Genomic DNA, 17,815 nt, shown 5'->3' with positions numbered 1-17,815 from the left:
TCAGTCAGAAAAATCTTTGACTTATCTAACAGTCTGGCCTCTGCTCACTTTGATTGGAAGAAGGGAAAGAAATGCTAAAAGTCAGCCCAATTATTGGTATGTGTGTACTTTTCTTTGTCTCCGACTGAAGGTGCCGACCTCTTATCGCCAATTCTCCCGGGACCACGGTATTGTCGCAGACAACATGCAGTGGAGAAAGTGACACCGCCCGTCTAAAACACTCTAAAATATGAAAGCGTTTTCATTAATCGCAACTTCTTTATTTGACCGAGCGCAGTGATTATGAAAAGTGTCTTTTCAAAGCCAAGGCGAACCCTTTTGAGTCGCTCCGTAAATTGAAACCACCACTTGGTTGTCAACGGGCCAAAGGTTGATGTCACAGCATAGCGAAAGGGCGGCAGAAACAGAGACTACAAGTGTTGAAAAAGCTGCAGCGAAGCATGCGTGGAGTCACCTATGCTGTTCCCTTTGTGTTGGCTCGCTGAAGGGCGAATAGCTCACTGGGTCACAAGTGTGAGCTCAAGCTCTTTTGTTCGGTGTCTGCGCCTCCAGGGCCTCCATCTCTTACCAGGGATATGTATCCATAGCTTTTTTGTTTGTACTAACACTTTATTTTACCTGTGCCATGGCCTTTGGCTGGCATACAATACCGAGGTTCTATTTGTAAGTCTTTAAAATTAAAGATACTGTGCTGATACTGCCAATCAGAAATCAACACTTAACTGATCCGACAAATAGTTGAGCCGACTACTGCAGTAGGCGGCAATTATAAAATGGACTATATGAGTTTAGTAGGCAATCAAAAACAAGTGTTCCATCTGAATTCAAAATAAGGTAGAACAGCGTTCCCCCGCTGTGTCACGGTTTATCCTTCAGGCCATTGCTAAGGAGCAGCAGCGTTTTGGAGCAACTGGAGACTCTTGAGGGAGGACTGGCTGACTCCAAAATAAAGTGCATGACAATAATCCAGCCGAGATGTAACAAGGGCATGGATTTCTGTTTCCAAGTGCTGTTGTGAGGTCTAAAAGCCGCAGATAGAATCGGACGGCCGGTGAATCAGTTGAGCCCTATGCTACGATATTGAATTTTATAAAAACATACACTAATGACATGCAGTCATTTAATAGAATGTAAAGGTTGAACAGTTTATTTTTGTCTTCATTTCGGCGGACATTGTGCTGCTACTCCATTAGCTAACGGATGTTCCTTAGGCAAAATTACACGCGTGAACAGCTTGAAAGATGCTTTGGGATGTGTAGAACTATTGCATATCATTTTTTTCCACGGATTGCAGCTGAGTCTGAAATGTGGCATGACATGTTCCAACAAGCTTGTACCTTCTTGTTCCAAATGCTTCATAAAAATCCTGCTGAACATCCGAAGCTCACCAAGGGAAGTCCATAGTTATTATGCATACGTAGACTAGTCGATGTCAGCCATTCAGTTCATGTCCGTGACTTGGCATCAACCCAGACGGTCAACAACTCCCTGGGCAAACGCTTCTTCTGAGACTCTATTGTGAGTCGTCCGGGTTTCTCAAAGTGGAGGAATAATCTGATGCAATGCGAAACCATCTTTTCACAGAATACTCTGATTCGGGCAGGAATCTTGGCACACCGTTTCCGGAATCCGCCAGCCAACGGGGATGGCTCATCTTTACCAAAACTCAAAGCTTAACTCGGAAGGTTTTGGGAAGCCGAATTTGGAGGAAGGAGCCATCGTTTGCTGTGTTGTTGCGCGTTATCATTGTCATTTGTTGAGGGGGATGAATAGCGAGATAAATGGATGATGGGTGGGTGGCGCACGCGAGGAAAATTCCCTCGTCTGGCTGGAATTGGATGGCGACCACGGGGATGGATGGAGGCAGGGACGGGGGCCACCTGATGTAGAGGCTGCTGTCAGCACCCAGACAGCGAGGTCTTTGTCTTCTCAATAATCACTAAGCGTACCTCTTCTTTTCATTCCTCCCCGCCAGCCTCTTCTTTTTACTTTGAGCATTCCGATAAAACGGCATCTCTGGCTCGTCGCTCTAATGTCCCTTCCCCAAAGGAATGGAAATTCTCAAATTTGGCATTAGTGTTGTGAAATAGCGCATTCAGTTTAGATATGATGCAAGGCTGTGATGTAGACACTACAACAGAAAATTGAAAAAAAACAAAAAACTTTATGAATATTCTACATTACAGCACATAACATAGATGTATATTAGGGAGGTAACCCAAACCAATTTGAATCGGTGAAGTGATTTAACCAAACCAAATCTAATTGTAACATTTTAAAAGCGTCCTTGAATGCGCACCCCTAATGTAATGTATTTAGTCCAAAATCAATATAATAGTGGATATTTTTTTAAAGATCGCAATTCAAAGTTTCCCTTTGTCGTTTTCTCCAGTTGGCTGAAAAAGTAATCCAGGTTTGTTTGAGGACCGATGGCGCTCTCTTAAATTCCGCCAAGAAGCCAATCAATTCAGCTCAAGCTTCTCCAAGCCAACCGTAAATCATGAAAAAAATAGCTCGGGAAAAAAAGTGACAACAGCGGCAGTAAATAAATGTTTGTTGTTTCTTTTTCCCCTCCTCGTTTCCCACCCTCTTTCCTTTCTAATGGATGGGCTATTGTCGGTGCTGCCCTCTGGCCAGTGAGGTGGGATGCGGAGTGGAGGGGGTGGCGTGGTGGTGGGGGGGGGGGGGGGGGGGGGTTGACTTGTTTACTTCCCATTCGGCATCACTGCTTCTCTGTAGGGGATGTTCCCGTTGCAGCCTCCCTCCAAAGCTCCATATAGGTTCACTGCATTAATAGCGTGATGGATGTCAGCCCATGCCAGAGTGCTGACGGCTCCGACTTTTGGCGCTCACGGCCTGTTGGGGCAAGGCCGCTCATCAATACAGATCACATTTGGAATTCACTACAAACTCACCAGATGCTCATTGGACCTCCTAAATAAATAGCTTGGAATAACTTGGGGACTCTTTTTATGATGTTAAATTGAAATGAAGTCTGAATTCACCTAGAAAGAAAGAGCAAAAAAAAAAAATGGCAATGCCGAGAAGATAAATCGAACTTATTTTTTGCTTTCGATATTTTCTTAATAATAATTGTCTTCATTTTTTTTTCTGCTTTGTGGTTTATTTACTAGTATTTGTTCCTAAAGCCAGGTGACAAAAACTAAATTAATTTTCGGGAACCAAAAAGACCTTTTTGGGTTTTTTTCCCAAATATTTGGTCCCCTAAGAATGAGGGTAGAGTAGAAAAAAAAATAGAAATAGTAATATTTCAAGAAAAAGCGGTCATACAAGAGTAAGTTCTTTATTTAAGAACAATAAAGTTTTAATTATTTTGAAAAATTATGTAACAATATACATATAGGGGTGGGGGGGGGGGGTTGCTAGTTAAAGTTTAGTCGGACTCGCTGGGCGTTTAAAATTAGAGGCGGACCCGCATATAGACGGGTACTGTATTTTTCCCCCTGGAAAATAACCTATAACGGACGCTCAATTTTCAGTAAAATGCCCAGCTCTGTTTATAACTATCGTAACTTTGATGCTGTAAGTGGAGGTTCCACTGTAACTACATTCTCCCAATATTACAACTTTTTGGTCTCCCCCCCTCCCCCCTTGTTGGCATTGCCGTATTTCTACTTTGTATGTTCCTGCTTATTGGAAATGACTCACTCACTTAATCAGATATCTTTTTTTTATTCAACGGGCCGATGGGCACCATTGTCAGCTGCATTCTGCGTGTACGGAAAACCTGTTGAGGAACGCGGTGCACATTTGGTGTGATCTGTGACTGAATGGTTACCGTGGGATACGCTAAACAAATTAGCACTTGATAGGCAGCCCGCCACGCAGTCACGATGAGAACATGTCACTTGCTCCCACGAGCCTTTTCACTCAGCGCCTGGAGTCGATAACACAAGCGCTCTTGTTTAGGCCGTGAAAAATGAGCAGTTGATGCGTTTCGGCAGCTATTTTCATTCTTTTTTTTTTCTCGTATTTATAGAAATATATCAGCGCTGACACTAATCCCTGTTGTGGTCACCAAATGATAGAATAGCATCTCCCTGTTGTGTTCTTTTTTTTCTTTTTTTTTTTTTTTTCCTTTTTTTTTTTGGTAGCATAAGCTTCAACAGCAAGCATGACGGCTTCAATTTAATCACAACTGTTTACAGCTGTCAATAAAAGGACCAACACCACAATAAATGCATTAAATTGCATCTGGCCTTGTGTCAGGCAAAATAAGGTGAGTGGACGGGCCGCGGTAGGTGACGCTGTTTTTTTTCCGCGGCAGGGGCTTGTTATTACGCCGCTGTGTCTTGAGGGCCCGTCTGGGGCCGCTGTCCGTGGGATTTAATCAGCCTCTATTACCCGCTCCCCTTTTCCCAGTTGAAATAATCACCCTCAATTACGCACATAAAAGAGAGGAGAGCCGGCTTCGTCTGAAGCAGACAAATCACACACAAAGTCATTTCTCTCCACCTTGTTGGCTTCTGATGTTTCAAGGTGTGAAATAAAAGGATTGAGGGATGGATGGCCTGACCCCGTCACCCCTGGCCAGAAAACAGACACTCACGCTGAACATTAAAGCCAACAGAAAGCTAAACACTCTTAGCTGAGTGAACTAGCTTATCGGGTAGGTTTACTCAATGTGGGTTATGCCAAAGCAGCGGCATACCTGACTTCATCCAACTCTTCAAACTACAACACTAGCGCACTGAAATTATAAACACTTTGAAATCATTTAAAAAAAAAAAAAACAATACTACATGATATAATACTGTACAAAAACGCCACGAGCATTATCTGAAGCATTTCAGTACCGCGACTAAAACATAAACACATTAAAGTCCCTGTGAGGTGAAATTAAAATATTTTACAAATTTTACACATCACAGTGTTGTTACCAAGACCGCCTAATTTGAATTAATTAATAAAAGAAAAAAGTCCCCAAGCATATGAAAAGGGCTTCAGAATCACAAAAATCAAGACCTTGTGATCTATTTTCGTGAACAGTTGCTTGTGCGCTCGGCGTAAAAACTGGCAGGCTTTCATTTTCCTGCCGGGTCACGTCTAGTTTACCGTGTTCTTGGCAGACCGAGCGTGTTTTCTATTACACGCCCCTGGCGCACCTGATAATTTGGTGACAATAGATAGACTAGACATGAGACCATAAAAGCAGGTCTAAGTCGTGGCGCAGGTACTGTAACATGATTTAGATACATATGATCGTGGTGGTGCGTGGTGGATGTCATTGTATTCCATTTTGTTGCTGTCCTGTGAAAAACACTTACCTCCAATTTTGGAAACTTTTAATTTTCACTTTATTGCGATGCCTGTAACGCGGAAACATGATTTGTGTAAAAATAAGAAAATGGAAAAAAAATGGAGATAAGTGTTTTTCACATGACAGCGACGATTTGTAAATATGACAACAGTGTGCGACACTGTGGGCGTGCACAAACTTAAGTTCCCGCCGCGTCAAATTCTGCTGGTAAAATAAAAAAAATAAAAAATGAAAAAAAGGTAAAAAAGCAACAAAAGCTCAAACTTTTACACAGTGCTGTGCAGTCCATGATTTGAATGGTACCCACACAAGCATGGGCGACGAGGACACCCACCACTGCCATTAACTAAAGAGCCCCGTGCAATTTATTAAACACGGCGGATGAAAGAAATATAATTTAATAATTGAGCGCCTGGGGTAAAAATGAGGAAAATAGAGGCTGGAAGAAAAGAGGCATTGTGATCTACTTCGGTTCGCCACACGCCACCGACAAAGAAATGACCATTAAATGTAGCTTTGAAATAAATGGGGCCCAATTACAGTGATGGCGGGGACGCTCTAATGAAGCTTTTGTCAACGCAGACAAACATGGCGCAGGGAGGAAGGCAGGTGAAGTCACTCAAAAAAAAAAAAAAAAAAGAGCTTTTTTTTGAGGGGAAGTTTCAGCAAAGATATGTAGTGCGCAGGAGGAATTCCGAGGACAAAATCAACCAAACAATTAAAAGCAAAACAGGCTCGAACATTTGCGGCAATCATTAACACAGAGGTCGCTCAGTTACATTAGCGGTGATGTGTTTGGCGGATAAGTCATGTTAGATGGCTTTAGGAGAGGTTTTTTTTTATTTTTTTTTTTATGCAGTTCTGTGGTTGTTGCCCATTTTAATTAGCAGTTCAGAGGTTAGCGGCTCAAATTCCCGCTTTTCCGTGCCTCTCCACTATAGTGAGTGCTTCTGACCCTTTGCACGTACCTGCAAGTGTATAACCGAGTTACCGTTGCTTTTGTTCAAGCTCTTTCTCTTCGGGTATGTTTTACGCCACCACAACCGACAGAAAACTCAAGAAGCTAACTGGCGCGCATTGTCCTGCAAAACTGTCGGAAAACATTTTAAGTTGCATGTCAGGCCAGTGATTGGCAATGTCGCTTTGGAACAGAGGTGACAAAAAGACGTATAGACTTATAGGTACTTGTGTAAAAAGACTCTGGTAAAAGTAGAAGTACTGCTTCATATCCTGTACTTAAGTAAAAAAGCAAAAAAACAACAAAAAAAAACAAGTCAAGGCTCTGAATTATACTTACATACCCTTGTATGGTGTTAGCGGGTCTGTGGGACCCGCGTTCAGTTTTTATTAAAAAAATAAAATAAAATACCCAAGGCATATCAGAAACCTCCTCATGGTGATAACACACCGTTAATGGGATTTTCTTTTTTTTTTGTTTATTACATTTTATTTTTAAAAACGGAGTAGCACATTAATTCATAAATGTGATCTAAAAAAAAAAAAAAAAAAAGTAAAGGGCAAATATTAACAATGTTTGCCGTTCATATGACTTTGCAATTGGGATGTAGTAAACATCTGTTGAGTATTTTAACAGAAAATTATTTGACCGTGTTGTTTTGAAAACCCAAAACTCTAGCGGGTCCACCAGACCTATCAACACCGGTGAGTCACAAAAATACGAACACCATGCATGCGTTTAAAAAAATATCCATTTAAATCTTTTCTTCAAAACTAGCTAATGACACTTTCGCATTTGATGTTTTCTATAATTGTGATTGGGCACTAGTATGAAGGAGTGGCTCAAGACGGGTCCAGTTTACCAAGTGCAAGGCCAGAACTAGAAAAAAAAAAAAACAAATTCAAGACTGTTTGGGCTAACAGACAGTGGAGTATTATTCCATTCAAAAACAAATGTGACGCCCACCGTTGTGATCCTCAAGTCCAGGATGCAAGTCTTAGCGCTAGTAGAAGTAGACCCCAATGTGACATCTTACCTGTGTTTGCAGATGCTCTCTCTGCTGCAAAAGGTCACTTGTGGCTATTGATCGGCCCGGCAAACGAGCAGACCTTCCTCATGGATGCTTTTGGACGCAACAGCTTGTCCAGGGCTAAAGGTTAAGGCCACAAGTGTCTGTGGAGGCCCGGACCGAGGTCACAAGGTCTCAGTCAGGGTCAGGAGCACAGATGACCCAAAAGTCTGTAGCTGCACTGCCACCCTGGCTTCAGATGGATGGATGGATGACTTGGAGGTATTCCTAACGCACCTCACAGATGTGACCCATGACTACAAACAATGGAAAGCCGTCTGTATTCCATGTTTGTATCCTAGGCAGCACTTTTATCCCCCCCCCCGAAATTTTTTTCAGTGCGGCCTTGAGCCAAGTCCAGATGCAAATGCGCACTATCATAAAAAAAAAAAAAAAAACCTCTTCTGGAATTGTGGAAAAACAATCGTCAGAATTCAGAATTTTATTGCGAGGTAACCACGCGAGCTGATGGTGGTCACATGTCGTGGTAGCGGCTTAAATTGACCGAGGCTTGGTAACTTGACAACTTGTAAGTAGCGCTACTTCACAAGTCAAGTACAGAGACTGCACAGAGTCATTCACAATATAAAGTGTGCGATGGTACAATAATACTGATCACGTGGAATTGAACTGTGCGAAATACACAGAAGGGGCAGAATACAGTAATAATGGCACTACGGAGATGTGCAATTGTATCACAAACAGTTGATGACAAAGGAAAATACGATTTTGGATTGTCCCTCCGTCCCAAAAATACTTGACTGACTTTCCTCAATGACGGAAATTATTATTTCCTTGGCGTTAGTAAAAAAAAAAAAAAAAAAAAATCTACTCTCAAAGATATTGAAGACTCCCTCTTATTGACATACAAATGCATTTTGTCGAGTAAGATTTTCAAACTTTCTCTATGTTCTGTCATGGTAAAACAGCTTCTTGATGATTTTCTGTTTTTTTTTTTTCCCCTCCATTTTGATGCAACATTCAGGTTCACCACCGCAATACTTAACAATGTGACAACAGTCTGCGTTTTGATGTATTTATGGAGCGTCTGGGGAACAGTGTGGCATTTGGGGACATCGGGTCTCAGCGACTTTCATTCATCAGTCAAGATGAAGTCAGGCTACAGATGCGAAGGAAAAAAAACATGGAAAACGGGGGAAACATTGAGGGCTAGTCGGGATGACGGCCGTGTGGAAATGGTGAATGACCGGACAGGGGTGTGAAGTGTGAAGAAACACTTAACGTTCCTGCCTTGGTATCAAAAGACTTTTTTCACCGGAACCACGCTGGCGAAAACGGGATGTTGTGATGACGCAAAAAGAAAACAGCAGCAATGCAAGTTACACTTTGTCACCAGATTATTATGTCGAATAATACACGGACAATAAGTGCAATTGTACAGTATAAAGATGCAAAATATAAAATAATCACTGAAAGGGAAAGTATTCTATTATCAATATACGGGAGCAGTATCATTCGAATGACGGAAGTGGGTTTTCATTCGTCAGTGTAATCGTCACTAACCACGTCCTTCAGTAACGGTGGAACGCCCGTTTTTTTTTAAATGTTTTTTGGGCGGACCGACTGACGGGGCAACGGACTTCTGACAGACTAAACTGACGGACGGACTGACGATTACAGTTCAGTTCGTCACAAAAAAATGACTGACGAATGATGGACGGTAGGGCTGTGCAATTAATCAAAATTTAATTACAATTACGATTATTACACTCCACGATGACAAAATTGGCATAATCGTTAAAAAACGATTATTAATATAAATTTATAGCCTTGTTTACACAAGGAAATCGTACTTGAATTTATACCTTTGCACCTTTTAAAAAAAATAAAATAAAAAAAATGTATACAGTAACAACAAATTTCATAAATTTTGTTTGGCCCAAAAAGAACTTGCATAATTATAGTGTTTCAAAGAAATTTATTTGGCGTTATATTTTTTACGTTTAGAAATTTTCTTGTATGCCAAAAAATAAATTATTGTTTTGAATAATCAGGATTTCAATTATTACCAAAATAATCGTGATTATTTTTTTCATAATCGAGCAGCCCTAATGGACGGGTACCCTGGACGCTGACAGATGACGAATGACGGACCAGCAAAATTGAGTAAAATGCTCACCTCTGCTTTTTAGTATGTGGTAGAAAGCCGGAGTGACCAAACCGAGATTCAAAACCAGAATCTCAGTACTGTGAGACAGACATTCTAACCACTAGCCCACCTTGCGGCCTTGTTGAATCTCATGACAGTTTTTTCATCTCCGCCTCTCCAACTAACACAAAACAAGGCGATTAAGTGTCGGGATGGTTTATTAATTGTACAAACAAACAATTTCCTTCACAGTGGATTAGCCGGCCTCTTTCCCTCAATTATGTTCATGCTAACTTTCTCCGCCAGAAATGACGCAGATTAATTGCCTCTTGTTTTGGAACGCCGCTTTAAAGTATTTGCTAATTCCCAATTAGACGGGCGGGCTCGTTTATTCCCGAGCCGGCGTCTTCGGCGGCGCTTTGTGTCGGGCGCGTTAATTGGCCGACATTAACGACATAACTAAGCTCGGGCGAGGAGAGGAAAGTTGTGTGGCTGCACCATTAACACGACGCTTTAATTAGACATTGTCATGTCAATAGATCAATACAACAAGTACGCGCCGCCCTCGCCACTAATGGACGCTGCTTTTCGTCTGTTGTGAGCATCTTGCTAATGTGTTGTGCGTGCTTATCTCCAATCATGTCTAAGACACTGTATATTTTTTTTTTTCTTTTTTCTTTTTTTTTTTTTTTTTTTTATTTCAGCATTTTATGCCTCTTCACTGCTTTGTTACAAGCACTCGAGCAGCATTAACAGCTCACTGCTCCATTTGGCCGAGACTTGGATTGTCTCTAACTCATTTACCACCATCACAGGATCAATGCTTGAGGCGCACGCGAGTGGGTTGGACACATGGGGAAGGAGGGAAAAAAAAAAAAAAAAAGGAGAGAATGCTTTCATGTCCTGATGTGATCTCTTCAAATGGGACCTGGAACCTGGGAGTGAAATATTGTTTAGCGGCGTGTGTATATACCGCACACGCCCGCAGGATGAGAGAAGCTCGCGTAGGCGCGCGGAAAGCCCAGAAACCGGTCTTGAGAGGTTTCGCAAAAGAACCGAGCTTGTTCACATCAAAAGAATACAAACCTTGATCATCGTCTCGATAAGAACTCTGGATGGTGTCCCCGCGGTTCACTTTAAAGAGGCCTTTCAAGCGTGTCCCCTTTCGAGGAAGTAATCGTGCTGGAGAAGCGCAAGGGGGTCTCCGGTTTACGAGTGTCCCAATTTACGACATTTCGAGATTACACACGGCGTGCGAATACTTGGTCAAGTGTAGACGTGGAAGGTTTCTGGTCGATTTCCAGAAAATGTTGTGGTACATTTCCAATGCAAAATCAAGCAGGGGAATTTTGTGCTGCGGTGGTTTGGACAAATACAAATACCGGGTATCGTACTGAAGACGGTACTTTTTTTTAAGCAAGACCCGACCACATGCGCAGCCAGGAATCTGAATCAAACTGGATCAAATGTGAAAGGTATCCATACGTGGGTATCGGTGTCGTCTGATACCTGTCCGGTATTCATGCAGGCTGCCGATACCGGCACACAATACTTAATGCAAAAAAATATATATATATATAATCTGACATCGATAATTCCACTTTGCCAGGAAATAAAGCTACACTGCGATGGTTTGACACATCTGCAAATCATCAGTACATCAGAAAGCCTGAAATTTATTGGTTGTGCTCATAGTTACCTGTCACTATTTTTATGTGGAAAAAGTTGAAGTGGTATTGGGCCCCGGTATCGGGAGCGCTCAAGAGTGAATTTTGAACATCCCTAGTAAACACCCATGAAAAAAACGATTGCTTACAAAATGCGATGCGGCAGAAGGGGACATGTGGAAAATTCACTTTTAAAGGGGAAGTCAACCCAATCATATTTTTTTCAAGAATATGTTCTATGCAAGCCCACTAGTTGAAACAGGGCATTCTGATAAATATTACGTTTGGGGAATAAGAGTTAATCCACCGGTTTTTAGCCATCTCCGGGGGCGGCCATTTTGTCACTTCTGTCAACTGAGAATGACATCACAACTGCTCAGGGCTCAGGTAACGACCAATCACAGGCTCACCCGTTTTTTGAAGCTGACAAAATGGCCGCCCCCTGAGATGGCTAAAAAAAACGTTGGATTTTGCTGCCTTACTAATATTCCACAAACGAAATATTCATCAGAATGCCTTGTTTCAACCGGTTGGCCTTCATAGCGCATATTCTTGAAAAAAAATTATGTTTGGGTTGATTTCCCACTTTAATTACCTATAAACAATAGTATACATTTGTGTGCTTGTTTACACACTTGGCTTTTCGTCGACAAATTTCTTCTTGAAATATGACTTTGTCCAAATGTCCAACTTTGTCCGCATCTCTTTTAACTTGAGAGCTTGTTCAAAAGCATTGTCATCAGATGTTCCGGGAAGTGAAAAACACAAACTACTGAAAGGAATGTTCGTAGTGGACTCTTCCAGTAAGTCCATCCAATTCCGCAGTAGGCTTTATGTGGAGTCCAGGCGCGAGGCCCAAGAAGACGCACGCATGGGAGGATAAATGACATCTGGTGTGAATAAGACTGAAGAGGCTCGCTATCATCTGCGCTCCCACGTTGCTTTAACCTCTTTTATGTCTCAAGTGCTGTGAACTGGGCAAAATCTATTAGTGGCCTTTTAGAATTACAATCCTGCTATCGAAGGTTTTGTTGGGGTAATTCGCGGGAGCACGTCCGACAACGGCCGAGCAAGCACATGAAAAGCATTGTGCCTTGTGTACAAATGGACACTTGTTTATTTCATCGCACACTTTTCATCTATATGGAAATGAAATGATGCACTCTCCAGCCTTGTTTGCTTGTTTGTGTCGTCCGGTAAGGACAATGAAAGGAAAATAAGAATTGCCCGCGCGCGCCGGGAACTTTTGTCGAGGCTCTCGTGACATTATGCCGGGCCGGAGAGGAGAGGAGAGGGATGCATTGACGGATGAAATTTCTATTTGACGGAGCTTTCTAGAGGACCCTGGCCACGTTTGTGCTCATATTTGTATCGAAGCGGAACAGGGATTTGGATGTGCGTAGCCGTAGTATGGTGATACAAGAAAATGGACGAATACGGTCATAAAGGAAAAATTAGAATGATGAGAGGATAAGCGGTTCGGATAATGGATGGAGAAGGCAAAATATCGGCGGTATAGGTAGGTTGTCCCCTAGTTGTAGTTAGTTTTATTCAACGAGCCGGTCCCATCTTGCAGCCAATCACCCCCGAAGTGTAGGGATGTAACGATTAATCGAAAATCGATTTAAAATCGATTCGATTCATCGAAAAATCGCATTGATTTCATTCATCGAGACATCTTTGAATGTGTAGATCAAATTATGCTTTTGCACCAAACATCATTGCGTATTGCGTTTTTGGATGGCTGCAGAACCACACTTGTGCACAGAGACAAGCATGGTAGCAATTTTTTTTTAAATCGAATCGAATCGACAATCGGGAACTAAAATCAAAATCCAATCTTGAGTGAATCGTTATATCCCTACCGAAGTGTGTTACTTATTTCCGGTCCTACTCCACAATTTTGCCTTGCTTGCCGTCATTGCAGAAAATCCAGAATTGCACAAATAAGGTGTTGGAATGGAAGCAAGGAATTCAGTGGGGCAATTTCTGGATATTCTGCCTTGATTTTAATCCAGGATATAACTCCATGTGCAGATGAAGTTTTGAAGACTTTATTGCATCATTTGTGGACATGTTGCTACATAAGAATCACCTGTTGGGATGGGAACCTTTTTTTCTTTTTTTGGATCATGTAACCAAGACGAACAGTTTGACGTCAACAGAGGCACTGGCGGATAAAACTGATTTTCAAAATGAAACGTTTTTCTGAAGATGATCAATAAAGTATTATTTGTTCAGTCTCTCTGTGTGGCCTGCTGCATAACTTGATGAGTGCTAACAGGGTCATTTTTATGTTCATTTCGGCAGGTGCGCATACCGTCGCCGATGGAGAGACGGACTAGTGACTTTCGGCTTCATCCCCACCGTCCTCGCTCGTACTTCCGGCCTCCGGCGAGGGGACAAAGAGCCCTTTGTCCGCCGGGCAGTGCCCAGTGCCGCTGGGAAGTCAAGGCGGGGAGAGTTAGGAAAGGAGGAAAGGAACAGAGCTCCCCAAATACAAGGTAACGAGGGAAAACCAATCCCGTCAGGAATTATCCTGACACTGGAGACACAGTGTTCACCAGGCGGCAGATCAATGACTCTCTCCGGGGAGGAGGAAGGAAGGTGGAGGAGGAGCAGGATATTGGCCCCAAAAAAAAAAGTGCGTCACGCTCTTTCCAAATTTCCCCCCCCCGAAAAAAAAAAAAAAAAAAAAAAATGCGGAGTGTCTTGTTACCTGTTCAGATGTTCGAGTTTCAATGTCCACTTGTCGATTTGGGTCGGCGTTATCTTAACACACCTAGCAAGGATCCCACTTTGCAGATTGCCATCTAATAGACTTGCACAACAAGTGTCCGTGTCCTTATCGGTTAAGTTAAAATGTAGAGCGTACGTCCAGTTAGGGGGCCACTGGCATTGCGCTACACACGTGCTACTTGAACTAATACTATAACAAGAACGCTATACCCACCTTTGTCGTAGGAAATATGGTCTCCAAAGCGCTCCGCAATCGGTCTGAGGTATCGAGAGTAGGGCACGACTGAGATGTTCAAAATTTGGCAGAATACAATTCCGATAACTATTTAATCGGCCGATTAATTAACTATATATATACAGTATATCCATATAATCAGAAGTGGACCGTTTACAACGTTTTTCTGGTCCATCGTTAGTCATCCGTCAGGGTACTCGTCCATCATTCATCAGTCCGTCATTTTTCGTGACGGACCGAATTGTAATCGTCAGTCCGTTAGTCCGTCAGAAGTCCGTCGGTCAGGAAGTTCATCGGTTACCAGTATCCCCAAAGTAAAATCATTCAATGATACATTAATAAGTTCATTTCAGGGCTAGAATTGAATGATCTGTTTAACTAAGGATGTTGCTAATTCTATAGGAGATGCATAAGTCAAAAAATGACTTTGGACAATATTTTAAGAGATTTTTTTTTTTTTTTTTGCCATGCACACTTTTTTTGGGGTGGTTCCCTAAGTTTTGTTTAGTTTTATTGCATGATCTACATTGGATTCCATATTCTGGTGTTACTGTATCGTTCGGGTTTTTCCAGTCGTTTGTGCTACGGTTTCCCTACTGTGTTTATTTGATTTGAGTGGGGTGAGTGGGCATACTCGCTCCCACATACCTGGGACACAGTCAACGGCGGCGGGTGGGTTGGACAACTTTATTTTTAAAAGTTTCCCAATCCGATCCGCTGGTTTTCGCCACGTCACATCGGGGAAGCTGACGAAAGCTGGCGCGACAGACGAAAACTGTCGGCGAGGTAAGAGATTCTCTTTACCGTCCCCAAAAAAAAAAAAAAAAAAAATGTCTGAACAGATGAAATGCAAAACTTAGTTTAAAGGCTTTTTTTTCCCCCTGACTTTCAAAAGCAATAGGAAGCAGGTGTTTTGGAAATATTGACTCGTCTTGGCCCTCCCACTCAACACCGCCACCTTCCCACCACCGCAATGCGCTGCCACCACGCGGCTTTCCGAGCAAATGTCAGCGCCCGGCGTCTTATGAGCGAGCGGCAAAAACACTTGGGTGGCGTATTGATCCGTTCCCTTTGTGCGGCCTCGTCAGCCTCGCGCTAATTAGTGTCGTCCATTAGCGAGGTTGCCCATTAAGAGTCAACGCTCGCCTTCTTTTCAGCAAACACTCATTTGGCTCAGGTTTTTCTTCTTTCAAAGGCATGACAAGGGAATGGTGGAAAATATGTGCTAAAACGCAGGGCGCATAAAGTGGGTGTTTAAATGTATTAATAAAAGGCTTGTAGATTTAATTAACACCCCAGATAGCTGCCGGCTTTGTTCCCGCGCTGCAAATGATCATCTTTAGCAAAGACCACAGCTATCACTTTGACTCGGCTGTTAAAAAGGTGCTTGGCAGACACCATGCACAGGCCTTTTTTCTAAAATTTTTTTATTTTTTGAATTGATTATTCATTTGAAAGCTGCAAATGCATAACTTCCCTTTGTCCACTTAGGCGCTATGTGTCCTGGTTTTAAACATGCTGTTGTTGAGAATGTGCTTTTTATTGGAAAACAATATACTGTAAGCAACTTTAACAGTTTGATGATGTCATGCTTTGGATATGCAGCGGCTCAAGACTGAAAGTGTGGGATTTGTTTTTTTTTTTTTTGACAGTATCAAGTAAAAAGGTTACAAAAGATTAGATGTAGTGTAAAGCTTCGTCGGCCGCGTCAGCCACAATGGTAAGTTTCTGCTGATTGTTGCTCCTCATCTTTATTTTTGATTGCGTCATTTATTTCTCTTACACCATTGAAAATGAGGTTGGTTTTTTTTTTTCTTTAGCAAATAACATTAGCAATTGAACTTGCATTTGGGGCGCTGTCGTTTTGATGTTGCTGCTCTACGGTGTATGATAGCAATATAATAATGTGGTTATTGATAACGCCAGATGCCATCTTATTGATTTCCTAAAAGGTAGAGAGTAAATATCATGGAGTACATGTTACTCTTAAAAGACTATATTTGGTCCCAGTAAACAGTGTAAAATATTCCGTGTAAATTTCAGCGCAAAATTTCCTCTGAGAAATTTTAGAGGAAAATGTACTCTAGCAACGATATGTGACAGGTTTCTGTTTAAAGGGTGAAGTAAATGCAAACGTTTTTTTTTTTTTCAAGAATATGTTCTATGCAAGCCCACTAGTTGAAACAGGGCATTCGGATAAATATTGCGTTTGTGGAATAAGTGTTAATCCACTCGTTTTTAGCCATCTCTGGGGGCGGCCATTTTGTCACTTCTGTCGCCTGAAAATGACATCACAACTGCTCACAACGACCAATCGCGGCTCAGATTCAGAAAACAGGTCAGCCGCGATTGGATCAGTTGTGATGTCATTTTCAGTCGACAGAAATGACAAAATGGCCGCCCCAAGAGATGGCTAAAAACGAGTGCATTTTGCTGCCTAATTTATATTCCTCAAACGCAAAATGAATCAGGAATGCCTTGTTTCAACTGTGTAGTGGGCCTGCTGGGAACATATTCTTGAAAAAAGAAAAAAAGTTTGGGTTGACTTCCGTCTTTAAATGCGGCATCAAGGCAGTCTGATGTGAAGAAATAATTGCACATTTAAAACCTGTTCAAGTCACGTCTGGAGCCGACTCTGTTGGACTACACAAAGAGTCGAGCGTCCCCCCAAACAGAGCTGCTCACCCACACATACTGCAAGTGCCCCGCTGCATCTCCTTGTTTACCGGCAAGATAAACAATATTATGTGTGTGTTGAGGACCCTAGACAACTCGGCACACATCGCAGCTCTGCTGATACAACACGAGAAACGACATCTCGCTCTTACGCTTTTCATCACGCCGTGTCACGTTGACCCGGCTGACCATCAGCGGCCGGCTAAGGGGGGGGGGGGGGGGGGGGGGGGGGAGACGAGCACGCCCAAATAAAGTGCTCGCCCTGAGCCATTATGATTAACCATCAGCAGTTTTTGTGTAATCACCAGCGCGCGGTCCAACGCGGACGGACAGCGCCGCGGAGAGAAATCAATCACATTATATGACTGTGGATGTGCTTTATTGACCTCTGTTGGTGTTCACACATTTCAGACTTGATTTGTATCTACTGGCGGCCGTTTAGAACGGTGCCGGCAATTTGGGCAACCGTGGAAAAAAACGGGGTAGCTTTTTATCAAGCCCAAAGCTCATGCTTATGGATTGAGTGCTATTTAGCAAAAAAAAAAAAAAGAGCAAGCCTATTTAGATGCGCTCCCTGCATATATTTTATTATGAAGTGGCCTCAAGCGGTGGCCTCATTCTGGCCCATCGCATAATATTTGATGTTTGGACTGATGGCCAGTTTGGACACTTTTGACATTAATGCAGAGCTATGACATGGGATTATTTTAGTCGAGTTAGCCATATCGTAATGGGCAGCGGGCGAGTGTGCAAAAATGTCGCAAAAAAGTTCCTTTTCTCATTCTGTCATCATGTTGGTTCCTCTTTGCCATCACTTGCGTGGTGGCAAGTTTTCCCCCCTTCCATCCAAGTCACTTCCCCCTAAAAGCCAAAGAAAAGGTTTAGTAAAAATGCCCTGGCATGTGGGGAAGGAGAACTGCAATTAATTTATTTTATTTTTGCAAACATGCAAAAGTAAAAAAAAAATGGAAATACTGACAAGGAGCATAGAGGAGACGCAAAAACAGACTCACTAGGCCACACCTCTTAAAGGCACACCTCAGTTCTTGAATGTACTACAGTGTGTGTTTGTGACTTTTG

At 42.4% G+C, this 17,815-nt stretch overlaps 1 long non-coding RNA gene across 1 annotated transcript in view; it reads left to right on the top strand.

The window, feature by feature from the left end:
• Window positions 1-16,097, top strand: part of LOC147140054 (uncharacterized) — a 73,047-nt gene extending 56,950 nt beyond the window's left edge. The window contains exons 3-4 of the long non-coding RNA XR_015088738.1: window positions 7,288-7,530; window positions 13,396-16,097. This is a non-coding gene — a long non-coding RNA (uncharacterized LOC147140054). The remainder of the gene's footprint in view (window positions 1-7,287; window positions 7,531-13,395) is intronic.
• The last annotated feature ends 1,718 nt before the right edge of the window (window positions 16,098-17,815 follow it).

Source organism: Filicampus tigris, chromosome 11 (assembly GCF_054856515.1).
Source record: "Filicampus tigris isolate MCC_2025a chromosome 11, RoL_Ftig_1.0, whole genome shotgun sequence".
Taxonomy (NCBI): Eukaryota; Metazoa; Chordata; class Actinopteri; order Syngnathiformes; family Syngnathidae; genus Filicampus; species Filicampus tigris.
Note: the sequence above shows the minus strand (reverse complement) of the source record. Positions and strands in the feature narration are given on the sequence as shown.